The 12,853-nt window shown below is 42.3% G+C and overlaps 1 pseudogene; it reads left to right on the forward strand.

Moving 5' to 3' along the window:
* Positions 1-12,853, forward strand: part of LOC137562112 (zinc finger protein 850-like) — a 226,278-nt pseudogene that overhangs the window by 25,747 nt on the left and 187,678 nt on the right.

Genomic DNA, 12,853 nt, shown 5'->3' on the forward strand with positions numbered 1-12,853 from the left:
AATATACTTTTACATTTTTTGCATAATAGACAGTAATTCTATAAGGAAATCCATCTAATCAGTGTTTTATTTACTATTAAATGACCTTTATCATACAAAAAATGAAATCCATGTGTATGCATATTTATAAAATGTGCATTTTTCAAAGTGTAAAATACCTTTAAAAATATTTTTCCTGCCACTGTTACTTGCAGTAGTTTGTAAAAATCTAACAGATCTGATAGAGGATCCATCTCCTCATAGGGGAATCTTATGTTTTTCAAAAGCACTAACTGGATGGCAGGTGCTCAGGTAGGGAGGCTGGTCAGCATCTATGCGTATCTCCTTTCTAGCAAATGCTTTTGTAAAGAATAAAAGAGATAGTGAGAATCCCACATGAGGAGATGAAATAGTTCAAAACCTGTCAGGTCTGTCAGATTTATATTACCTACTGTTAGCGACAGCTATTGTACTTCTAATAAGCATGTGTACTTACTTTTTTTTTTGCGATAGTGGTCCTTTAACCTCCCTGGAATTCAGTTTCTGGTGCATTTCTGTGCATGGAGTGATCCAATTTATTTTCATAACCCCTTCTGTCCCCTTCTGTCTCCAGTGTATCCCCTTCTGTCTCCCATGTGTCCTCCTCTTCCCTGTGTGTCCTCCTCTGCCCCCCTGTTTATCCTCTGCTAACCCCCATTTGTCCTTTCACTCCCCCCCTTAAGGTGTACTATGCAAAGTAGCAGCATGGCTCACCTAATCAACAGCTTCAGCTGCAATCTGCTGTGAAGCCGGCACTAGAGGTGCAGTGAAGGAAAGGAGAGGCCTGTGATTGCAGCTTGAGCCATTGATTAGGTGAGCCATGCTGCTGCTTCTCATAGTACACAGGAGGACACATGGGAGTGGGAGGGGGGGGTTAGTGGAGGATAAATGGGGGGCAGAGGAGGACAAACAAGGGCAGAGGAGGGCTCCTGGATGGTATGCCTGGCACTGCATCGGGTATACCACTTTCAGCCCATTTTTCATGCCCTGCACAGAGTCAGGCATCCCGCCCAGAATGTTATGTTTATTATCTGTAAATGTATCTTACAATCGGTTACTTTGCATTCATTGAACGTGATTATCTATGATTTCTATATGTGTACAGAGGTGTGTGGTTTAAGAAAATTATGTAATTTTAAAGTTGATTTATTTTCGTCTTTGTGACTAATGGTGGGGGGAGTTACAATAGTCTGCATGCATGTGATTTTATCTGCTCATTGATTGATCGGTTAATGTGTTTTAAGTTTAATTCAATAAAACCTGACATTTCTTCAGTATTTTGCTTTGCTGGAAATATTGTTTGCATTGTTATTCTATGAAGTGGGCCTTTAGACTGATTGCCAAAGCATTGTCTATTAAAAAATACACCAAAACAGGGCTCACCAAACTGGTTTATCCCATATATTCAATCAACAGAGCATACAAAAATGTTTTGGGACAGAAGACTGAGCATCTGAGGAAGGGAGAGCGGCCCAAACCCTAGTGCCAGTCTTCCTGTACATTCTTTTGATTGAATAATTGTGATAGCTCCAGTTTTCTGTTTTTTCACTGGTATATCTGTGTGTGGTGGTACAAGGGTGCTGCTTGGTCCAGGAGACTCAATCAGGTGCTCGTTGGTAGAAGGTAGAGAAGATGAGACTCTAGCACTCTCAAAACTACAACAGGGGACTGGACTCGACTCCTTGCATAAGACTGTGGCAAAGTAATTCCCTTGAAAGAGCGTGCACAGGCTATAAGGTAGCAGGCAAACTTGTGGGGAGGAGAGAGATGAGGTGGAGCCAGCACTGCAATTCGGGTAATTTATTCAATCAATAAAAGCAAAAGCACTTACAGTCAGCAAGGTCGGATGCAGAGCGGAAAGGTGGGCGCCAGGTCTATGTCCCCCTGCGGACGTCCGTTTCGCGCCGCTGGCGCTTGTTCACCGCAATGGGGAGAGTTCACCATTGCGGTGAACAAGCGCCAGCGGCGCGAAACGGACATCCGCAGGGGGACATAGACCTGGCGCCCACCTTTCCGCTCTGCATCCGACCTTGCTGACTGTAAGTGCTTTTGCTTTTATTGATTGAATAAATTACCCGAATTGCAGTGCTGGCTCCACCTCATCTCTCTCCTCCACTCAAGCAGGTGCTCACCCACAGCAGGTGAAGAAGGTCATTTTGGTGCCCGCACTGCCTCTAACCTGGACACCACCATAGACATAATGTTATTATGCAAGGGTAATACAGGGATCTGGCAATCACCGCTTCCCAAATTACTTCTCCCTCTGAGTTGCTACAACTCAGAGGAGGACTAGTAATTACCACGGCCTGGAATTTGTGCGGCAGCAGGGTGCTCCGAAAAACTTGGTGGTGGTGAAACGTCATATATGCCACAGCAGGGGCCTCCCGTGCTGCCAGGGCTTCCCTGTCTACTACTTGTATGGCTGCTGCATCTCCCCCCCTCCCATCATTCATACACAGACCTCAGATCAGCAGTAATGAAAACAGAGGAAAGACTGTCACAGTGGCCACTGCTGTTGTGGAAGTGAGGTCATTGCTCATTTCCTGCATTTGAAGTGTGCCACATGGTTACTTTGTGCTGCTCTCATGCTGATTTCAAGAAGATAGATACACCCACGTACCCACTGACACCAATGCCCTATATGGGGGGATTGGTGGAAGGACACCTTGGGCTACCTATACTGGGAGTGGCTATTTAAACTGGGGAGACACCTTGTCTAACTATACTAGATGTTACTGTCTTTGCTGGGGGTGCAATTTGGACTAACTTCCTATACTGAAGGGATATTTATTGGGGAGGGGACACCTTTGGCTGCATATGCAGAGAAGGGCCTCTGACTTGCAGGGGGGAGAAGGGCCATATATTGTTTGCTACTTGGGGCAACAAAAAATGTAATGTATATATATCTTCCCACCTTAAATTACCCCCTCTCTGCCTGGTACAGAAGGTGCTCCTGTAAAATCAATTGGACACCATTAATATAGTATAATATATAATTCCTAGCAAAGGCATGATGACATTTCTGTCCAATTGATTTTACAGTAGCACCTTCTGTACCGCGGTGCCAGACAGAGAGGGTGTCATTTAAGGTGGGAAGCTGCACACTATAGTTACATAATACACATCATGTGGGTCAAGTGATGTTAGGAAGATTATATTGCATGTTTACATTTACAGCTATGGTACTGACACTGGGAGAGAGCACATTTACATCAAAATAGTACATTCAAAATAATTCAGAACATCAGAAGTTTGGGTAACCAATAAAGAACTTGATACTTACCATATTTTGTGGTATATAAGCCACTATGGAATATAAGACACCCCTAAGTTTAGAGGGCAAAAACAGGGAAAAAATAAACTAAATCTGGTGTGTCCATGTTCCAGGAGCATCTTGTAGTCGTTCTCCGTAAATTATTGTGTCCTCCCGTGTCCCCATGTGTCGTCTTCTGTCCCTATGTGTCCCTTTCTGTCCCCAGTGTGTCCCCTCTTGTCCCCAGTGTGTCCCTTTCTGTACCCAGTGTAACCTTTTCTCCTTCACAGCTCCACTAGCAATGGCTTCTGCTGATGAAGCGATCAGCAGAAGCCAACACTAGGGGAGCTGTGCAGGTCTGCGATCACACAGGGAGCCATGGATTAGGTGAGACTCGCTCCTGACGCTGCTAATTATATACAGGGGAGCAGAGACACACAGAGATACACGGGGGGACATTACAGGGAGTCCACGATGTCGCTGCAGGTCAGCGGTTCCTATCAGTAGGCATTCATAAGATGGTGACTCCCTTAATTTGTCATATAAGCAGGGCCTTTTTGTCACCATTTTGGGGGAGAAAAAGTGTGTCTTATATGCTGAAAAATACGGTACAAATATTTTATTGGCATACTAACAAAACATGAATTACAACACATTGGTCATGTAAAGGCATTACAATTTGGTTCCATGCCTTTTGAAAAATAAACAGTTCATTACATTTTTGTATAGCTGTACTTAGTGCAGGTTATCATAACAGGCAATTTGTGTTTATAATGAGGATAATAAAAAAATACAACTATAACTATAACAGTAACCTCCAAAGCGTTACATTTTGGGAGTGCAATGGAAGAAAAGGCACACTTATATTAAAAAACTGCTAGTTGTGTGGATAGTGTAAACATGTTTCCTGAGAACCTGGATATTGCACCTGATATATTGTGCCAAAGAGGGTGAATATATGGGCATTCACACCATATGTGTAGGGTTCCACGACCCCCTGCATTCTCTCCAACATTCATGTGAAACAGAAACAGGTGATATTTAGATATTTTTGCCGGCACATTGTACCATCAGAGTAGAATTCTTTGTATTGTGCACCTCTGTGGGTGTGTCAGATAAGTATCCTGCAGTGTGCACAGAATGCAAGTTTTATCAAGGTATGTACATTGTCAGTCCCTTTAGGCCTCTTGCACACTACTACATGCGAATACGATTCTGATTTTTAATTGATTTTTACATGCGATTCCAATCTCCGATTTTTAATCAGTACTGCATGCTGCGTTTTTTTCTGCGTCTTTTTTTTCTGATAGCATCCAGGGATAATCGGAATTGCAAATTGGAATTGCAAATCAGATTTCAAATGTAAATCCAGCACTGCTTATATAGAGTAAATAGCTTTATTTCATAGCAAGCATGGACATTACATTCTGTGGTATTTTTGGTGAGGCTGTGGGGCAGCATAGGAGTGGTGGCCTGCGCAATGACTGTTTTGCGCACTACAGATCTTCTGAGGCTCTGTGGCAGAGTACTTTCCCTTGGTCTTTAGTTTAATTGGCACCGTGGGCACTCCTCCTTCTGCATATCTCCTTGGTAACACTTCCTTGTCATGTATATTACTATAGAGACTGGCAACATGACCCGGAAGTGTATATATAAATCAAAATAGTGTGATAACAGTATAATAACCACACTGTATAAACGCATTAAAGGTGCTGGGTGCATAGGGAAAGTGAATGGAATAGAATATTCTAAAATTTGTACAAAAATGTAATTATATAAAGAGGATAAGTATAAATTAATGAAAAAAAAATACAAAAAACACACTCACAATGACAACAATATTAAAGGATATCTGAAGCAAAAGGGATATGGAGGCTGCCATATTTATTTCCTTTTAAACAATACCAGTTGCCTGGCTATCATGCTGATCTTCTGCCTCTAATTCCTTTAACCATAGACCCGGAACAAGCCTGCAGCAGATCAGCCGTTTCTGACATTACTGTCCGATCTGACAAGATTATCTGCATGCTTGTTTCAGGTGTGTGATGCAGACCCTACAGAAGCCAAATAGATCAGGAGGGCTGCCAGACAACTGGTTTTGCTTAACCTCCTTAGCGGTAACCCCGTGTGTGACACGGGGTAAGCCGCCGGAGGGTGCCGCTCAGGCCCTGCTGGGCCGATTTTAATAATTTTTTTTTTGCTGGACGCAGCTAGCACTTTGCTAGCTGCGCCAGCACTCTGATCGCCGCCGGCCCCTTTGCGATCGCCGCTATCTGCTGCGGCGCGGGCCCCCCCCCCCCCTCCAGACCCCAGCGCTGCCTGGCCAATCAGTGCCAGGCAGCGCCGAGGGGTGGCCCGGGACTCCCAATGACGTCCCGACGTCAGTGACGTCGGTGACGTCATCCCGCCCCGTCGCCATAGCGACGGGGGAAGCCCTCCAGGAAATCCCGTTCTTTGAACGGGATTTCCTGATCGCCTATCGCCGGAGGCGATCGGCGGGGCTGGGGGGATGCCGCTGAGCAGCGGCTATCATGTAGCGAGCCCTCGGCTCGCTACATGATAAAAAAAAAAAAAAAAAAAAAAAAAACTGTTGCGCTTCCCCCTGGCGGTATTTTTCATACCGCCAAGGGGGTTAAAAGGAAATAAATATGGCAGCCTCCATATCGCTCTCACTTCAGTTGTCCTTTAAGGAGGTAGAGATGTTATGTGGAGGGAAGGTCTAAATAATTATTTTTACTATAAGTTTTTCGATAAAAAAACAAAATAATTACTAAATTCAAAGGAATTAGATTCCTATATTATTATTTCTTTACATTTTTAAATGTTAATGGGATTCCACTTTAAATAAAAGGGGAGGAGGTTTTTTGTTTTTGTTGTATCGCACATAAAGAATACAGTATATACATGCTCAATCAGTGATGTAGCCATGGAGGCCACGGTATGAGGGGTAATAATGGGGTCTGTGGCAGGCCCCTTCCATGCAGAGTAGCATGGCAGTGGGGGTATAGAGTAGTTATCACCGCCCATCTCTACTGCTGATCTGTCTTCTCCAGGCATCCTCATCTCTGTTATAACAGCTCACTCTAGGAGCATTTTCCCCTTGTTTCCACTGTTCTTCTTAACATACCCTGCAAATGTGATGATCCTAGCATGTATGGGGGCGTTGCTATTAACTGCTTAATTTGGCGGCCATTGAAATAAAAAAAAAAATTAAAAGCGTTTACATAAAATTTGTATTTTTTGATGCATTTTTTGCCATTGATCCTCCTCTGCCATGCCTTTGTCTGGGTATTTGGACATCTTATACTCCTTTTTTAAAGAAATCCTGGTTGCAGAGATGCCCTGAAGATTTTAGAGGTTCGCCTGCCATCATTGGAGCTCGCCGCTTTGCAGTAAAACTTATAATCTGCAAGTGTTCTTTTATGATGTTTGTCCATCACTACCTAGAGAATAAGTTTATATCTCTGTAGGTGACAGCTATAGTGAGGGTATATGCACCCTTATTAGGCTTAGCTGTTCCAGAAATGTAAATCTACTTGTTACCTTGCATGAGCTATGCATACATTAAATGCAGAGTGTTCTTTTGTTTTTCTTTGCTGGCATTCAGTCATTTTTGCATTGAAAAGGGCATTTTCAATTTCCAGAAAATGTTTGCAAAAGTATCTAGTATTTTTATTTGACCGCAAAAAAAGCCTGAGAGCTCAGAAAACGATATTTTAAATGCAATTTTTTTTACCGTGAAAAAAATCTAATTTTGTTTTCCACGAAAATTTGCAAAAAATGCAAAAAACAAAACCCCAAATTTATTTTTGATGGCATTTTTGCTAAAAAGAAAAATGAATTTAACATAATGTTCATGAAAATGTATGCTAAAAAGAAAATTGGCATTTTCACTCATCAATGATGGCATTAGATGGCATTAGACACAGCTTTCCATTGGGGAAAGGAGGAGGAAGTTGTACCTCTTATAAGTTTCCTTATCAGTGGCGTAGCTAAGGAGCTGTGGGCCCCGATGCAAGTTTTATAATGGGCCCCCCAAGCACTCTATACATAACAATTGATACGGCGCACCAAAACCTGCCAATGGCAACTACAGTGTCAGAGGTGCAAGAAGGGGATGGGGAATAGTTTGTTAATGATTGCCATTATTCAAAGTATTTATAGAAGTGATAATTACCAGCACAGGACCAATAGATAGCTAATACTGTAGTTGAGGGAGGGCACTTCGGGGCCCCTCTGGCCCATGGGCCCCCGATGCGGTCACAACCTCTGCTACCCCTATTGCTACGCCCCTGTTCTTCATTCAGTTTACTTGCAGGTGTTCTTTCTCCAAACAAGCTCAGGGGAAGTGTGTATGTAAAATAGACATTCATCACATACTGGGGAACTGTAGTGACTGAATGGATCCTTAGTGAATGTAAATAAACAAGGCATTTGTATGTGATGATGTAGAGCTCTCTCTTGAAGTGAATTCTTATGAAAGCCAGTGTTTGGTCAGTACCCCCTGGGCTGAGTCACATACTATTTGTTTATGTTGTATAAATATTCCTTTTCTAGCAAATACCTTAAATTCTAAATTTGGTTTCCAAATTATTTCTAAAAAAATAATGTTAAAATTGATTTTATAAATAACCGAGTCACCCAAACCACTAGGAAAGTATAGAGGACTAAAAGTGACTGAAAAGCCCTCCTACTAAAAAGCAATGCTAAGTGTGGTTTGCCTTTTTAAAACAGAAGGAAACTTCAGGGGCATACAGAGATAATTTGCATGTGCAGCAGTGGTGCATTGTGGGTAACCACAAGTGTTCACTTATAGCTGAATTATTGCAAGATTCCTTCTGTTTTATGAAGGAAAATCACACCAAGCATTGTAATTACGCTGTGCTAACATGTTCAGCAGTTTTTAGACAGTTTATAGTCATGGGACTAAGTGCCCCTTAGAGGAACTCAAAAGCTGATCATTATAATAGTCACTGCCTAATATCTCATTGTCCAATTCACTTGGGAAGGGAACAGTTCACTTATCTATACCTTTTTGGGGATGTGAGAGGGAAGTGTGTTCAAAAATCCATACTACAAATGGAGAACATACAAACCCTATGCAGATACTGCCCCACCCCAGATTTGAGCCTGGAACCTCAGCCCTGTAATACAAGAGAGCTATCTACTATGCTTCTATATGCATCTATTCCTTTTTATATGAATAATTACCTTTCCACTCTCTTATCACTATGTAAAATGATTGCATAATAAACCTAAGTGTTTATGTGAAGTCAACATAATAATGCTCAATATAATGATATCTGTCTATTTATTATAGTAATAAAACTACTAATAGGTAGAGATGTCGCGAACATATAATTTTCCGTTCATGAATGGTAAACGCCAACTTCCGCAAATGTTCATGAACAGGCGAATCTAGCGAACTGCCATAGACTTTAATGGGCAGGCAAATGTTAAAACCTAAAAAGACTGTTTCTGGCCACAAAAGTGATGAAAAAGTTGTTTCAAGAGTTCTAACACCTGAACAGGGGCATGCCGGAGGGGGATCCATGCCAAAAATCCCAGCAAAAATTACGGAGCTGACGCAAAGTCGTTTTTTAATCCCTAAAGGGCAGAAATCCCATTATGTACAGCTCTGGGTGTCAGTGGGCTGTGGAGTGTCACAGACAGAGACATGCAATATTACTATAAGAATGCAGTGAAATAATAATGCAGTGGAGTGATTCTGTGCCTTCAACTTAATGAGGCAACAGCACAGCAGTAGTGTGCACACAGCTCTGGGTGTCAGTGGGCTGTGAAGTGTCACACACACAAAAAACACAGGAGACCGATGTACTAGCCCTCAATAGGGCTGTTTGAAGAGCTTTCACAGCAAGTGAGGAACAAGAACACAGGCCTAGCTAATGCTTTCCCTACCTATCTGCAGCAAGTCTGACCCTGCTCTCACTAACAGTCAGAAGCCAGCAGAGAATTGATCCAATATGGCCACTACAACTGCTTTTTGGGGGTCCAGGAGGGGTGCTAGCTGATTGGCTGTCATGTGTCTGATGACTGTGTTCGGGCCATCTCTACTAACAGGTTAGGAGAGACACTTATCAGCACAGAGGTGTAGTGATTAGTGTTCTTGCCTTGCAGCACTTTCCCAGCCTAGATACAATGGCCTCAATTCACTAAGATCATAGCTGGAGATAATAAGGCAAGAGAAAACTTACCTTCACACATTCAGAGAGTTATCTTGTCTCTTCATTCTATATGTTACCTCCTCTGTAGTTAAGTTACCTCTTCTGTAGTTATTTGCACACACAGTTAATTAACAGCCTATCTTTAACATTAGAATTCTGGAGTTATTTTAACGATTGAAGAGTTAACTTAAAGAAAACCTGAATTGAAAATTAAAAGTCAAAATAAACATACACAAGTCATACTAATCTCCTGCGTAGTCTACTCCTCAATCTATTTTTCCTCTCCTGCGTCCTGTTTGTCCACTGTGATCAATGGAATTCTCCGTCCTCCATTTTGAAAATGGCTATTACCCCATAACAGCTTCCTGGTCAGCACACTGTTAAACTGTAACATCGCCCACTTGAGCCATAGGGAAACATGGACACATCAGTTCTCCTCTCAGCTGTAACTGACAGCAACTGATCTATAACTGACAGCAACTGATATATTTCAGTTCTGACAAAATGTTGTCAGAACTGGAAGGGATCACTGTAAGAAGAAAATGGTGAGCTTCTGAGAGGAACTGATGGCAAGGTAACTATGTAATGTTCATTTGAAGTTACCTCATGTGTTTATTTTAAATAATTTTACTCAGTACAGGTTCTCTTTAAAGAGAGAAGAGTTAACTTTAGGTTTGCCTGAGGTAAAATGTTTCCTGAATACTATATGCCTTATCACCATGGAGATAAACTATAAACTATATGGAGATGAACTATAGAAACGTTATTAAAGACAGGAGCTAAGCTTAGTGAATTGAGGCCATTATCTGTATGTTCTCCCCATGTTTGTGTTGGTTATCTCTCGGAACACAGTTTTTCTCTCACATCCCAAAACATGATGGTAGGGAGAGTAAAATGTGACAATGGTAAGGATTAGATTGGGTGCTCTTCTGATGGGCAGTTAGTGACATGATTCTGTGCACTATAACTGTATTGATTATCTCAGTACATTGTTGCCTATTGGGGGGTCTATTAGTAAGTGAGCAATCAGTCAGTGATGTCTTGGAAGCACAAAAATAGGAAAACAAGATTCTCAGAGACTTAGAGAGAAAAGTAATATCCTTTTGGTTAGATGACATGGCCATGGGCCTCTACGGCTAACTTATACATTTGGGGAGTGATGGCTAACTTATCTGGTTCAGTCACATATTTATTTATTTTTATTTATTTATTGTATTTATAAAGCACCAACATATTACGCAGTGCTGGAGTGATACTGATGTGCAAATCACCGGGAACCTCATGCCAGCCATGGTAGACAGGTTCCAGAATGCACAGTGCATTGTAGTGTGCTATGTATGGGCTTTCTACCTGCAGAGCAGTCAGAGGACCAATGACTAAAGCCTTGTGGACATCTGGACTGGACCCCGGAGAGATGGAACATGGTGGCCTGTTCTGATCAGCCACATTTATTTTAGATTATGTGAATGGTTGTGTGTGAGGTTGTTGTTTTTTTCTTTCTGTAGAATTTTCAAGTATGTAAAAGATACACCTCAAATTAAAGCTGCCATTTACTCCTTTAAGGAATGTCCGTGTCTATTCTGCTGCTCTTTCTGGCTTCAGACATTCAGCATATGTTTAGTGTGCTCAACTTTAAGTCAGAACACCTAATCTCCTGCGGCATTAATCATTAACTGCAGAAAACCAAAAATACAACCACACAAGTATTGTTTAAAAAGAAATATGGCCGCTTCCATATCTCTATCCATACAATGTCATTTTAAAGTGGACATGAACTCTTTCACAGGACAGGAGGAAAACATGGAGAAATGCGCCCTGCATGTATTTAGAGAGTTTAGCCTGACTAATTCTCCCTCATCTGTGACTAATCAACTGTAATTTGATCTCTCAGCGGTGTCAGCTGGCTGCCGTGACATGCTAATTTGCAGCTAATTTGTAAACAGAGGATGTCAACCCTATGTCTCCTTTCATGAAAGCAGGAAGTAGGCACACTGCAGATTTGTTGCAGGATTTGTATCAGCTGTAAAACAGATTTGTTTTAAAGGTTATTATGCTGTTGCTTATCGTTTAGAGCAGAGAGCAAGTTTTGAGTTCAGGCGCGCTAATGGATCTGCTGCAGACATTTTTGTGTCAGATCTCACAAGACACCTTTAGGGGTCTTTTTGATCCCATACCTACATAGTTTTGCAGGCCTGGATTTACCTCACAGAAGCCTATAGGCACAGATGTCCTGGCACCTTAGATTTCCCCCTCCATGAACCCACAAACCCTCGCCCAACTGCAGCGCAAGTGTGCTGGCTTGCCCAGCTGTCACTTCCCTCTTACTTCCCTTGCCTGTCATAGATAACAACAGGTGCCCCTAAGTATAAGTAGCCAGAAGTACCTTTAGTGTAAAGTAGCTAGAGGTGCCCCCAAGTATTAGGTAGCTAGAGGTGCCCCTTGGCGTTTCCTTCCTGGTACCACGTGACAACGCCGTCCATGCCACCCGCAACAGGGTGCACTAGCATGTAACTGCATACGGAAGTCCACTGTGTGTCATCCACCCAGCCCTCAAACAGAGTGCTCTGAGCCAAAGCCCTGGATGTTGGACTTAGCAGTATCTGAAGACCAGACAGGAAGCAACTGTTCAGCGGATGGGTGAGAGACTTCTGCTATACAAAGTAAGCTTCGCTAGTCTCTGAGTCGCATACTCCAGTGTTTCTATACGCTGCTTCGCTTTCTCTCGGACACGCTTTATGCTGGCATATCCTAAGCTCAAGAGGTCTCACTGATCTAACAACTGCGATTGAGTTGTGAATTGGACACTCTGTTAAGTGTGGATATTGCTGGGTTCACTGCAGTGGCAATTGCTTGAGGAATGAAAGCATCAGTCTAAGGCATTTAGCATCTTACCCTCCTTCATCTTGAACTGTGCTAGATGTTATCAGTAAGATTCTAATGATTATCTGAGAATTGCAACCTAGGACATCTGCTCTCTGAACTTTTGCTCACAGCTAGTAGGTGTAGTTCAGCGGACTTACCCAGGCAGATAGCAGTAGGTGGTGTATGCAAGGTCTATTAGTGTGGGCCGGCCATATTGTTTTCAATAATTTGACAGATTTGTCAGATATTTTATTAGATGTTGGTCTGAGTATGCACTTTAACCTTTTTCTATGCACTAAGAAAGTGAACACACTGTGGGTTTTTTTTTATATACACGCTTAATAGTGCTTTTTCCTTCTACCCATATTTATGAAGAGCTAGAGGTACCCCTGCATGGACTTGAGATTTCATCATCAGTGGAATGTAGAAATCTGGGTGAGTAAAACTCTCATTTACACTCTCATCAGGACTCTGCATAGGGAAGGAAGGAGGTAAGCACTCTGGAGGTAAGGGAGGGTAAGGGAGGTAACCTTTC

Source organism: Hyperolius riggenbachi, chromosome 3 (genome assembly GCF_040937935.1).
Source record: "Hyperolius riggenbachi isolate aHypRig1 chromosome 3, aHypRig1.pri, whole genome shotgun sequence".
In the NCBI taxonomy this organism is placed as follows: Eukaryota; Metazoa; Chordata; class Amphibia; order Anura; family Hyperoliidae; genus Hyperolius; species Hyperolius riggenbachi.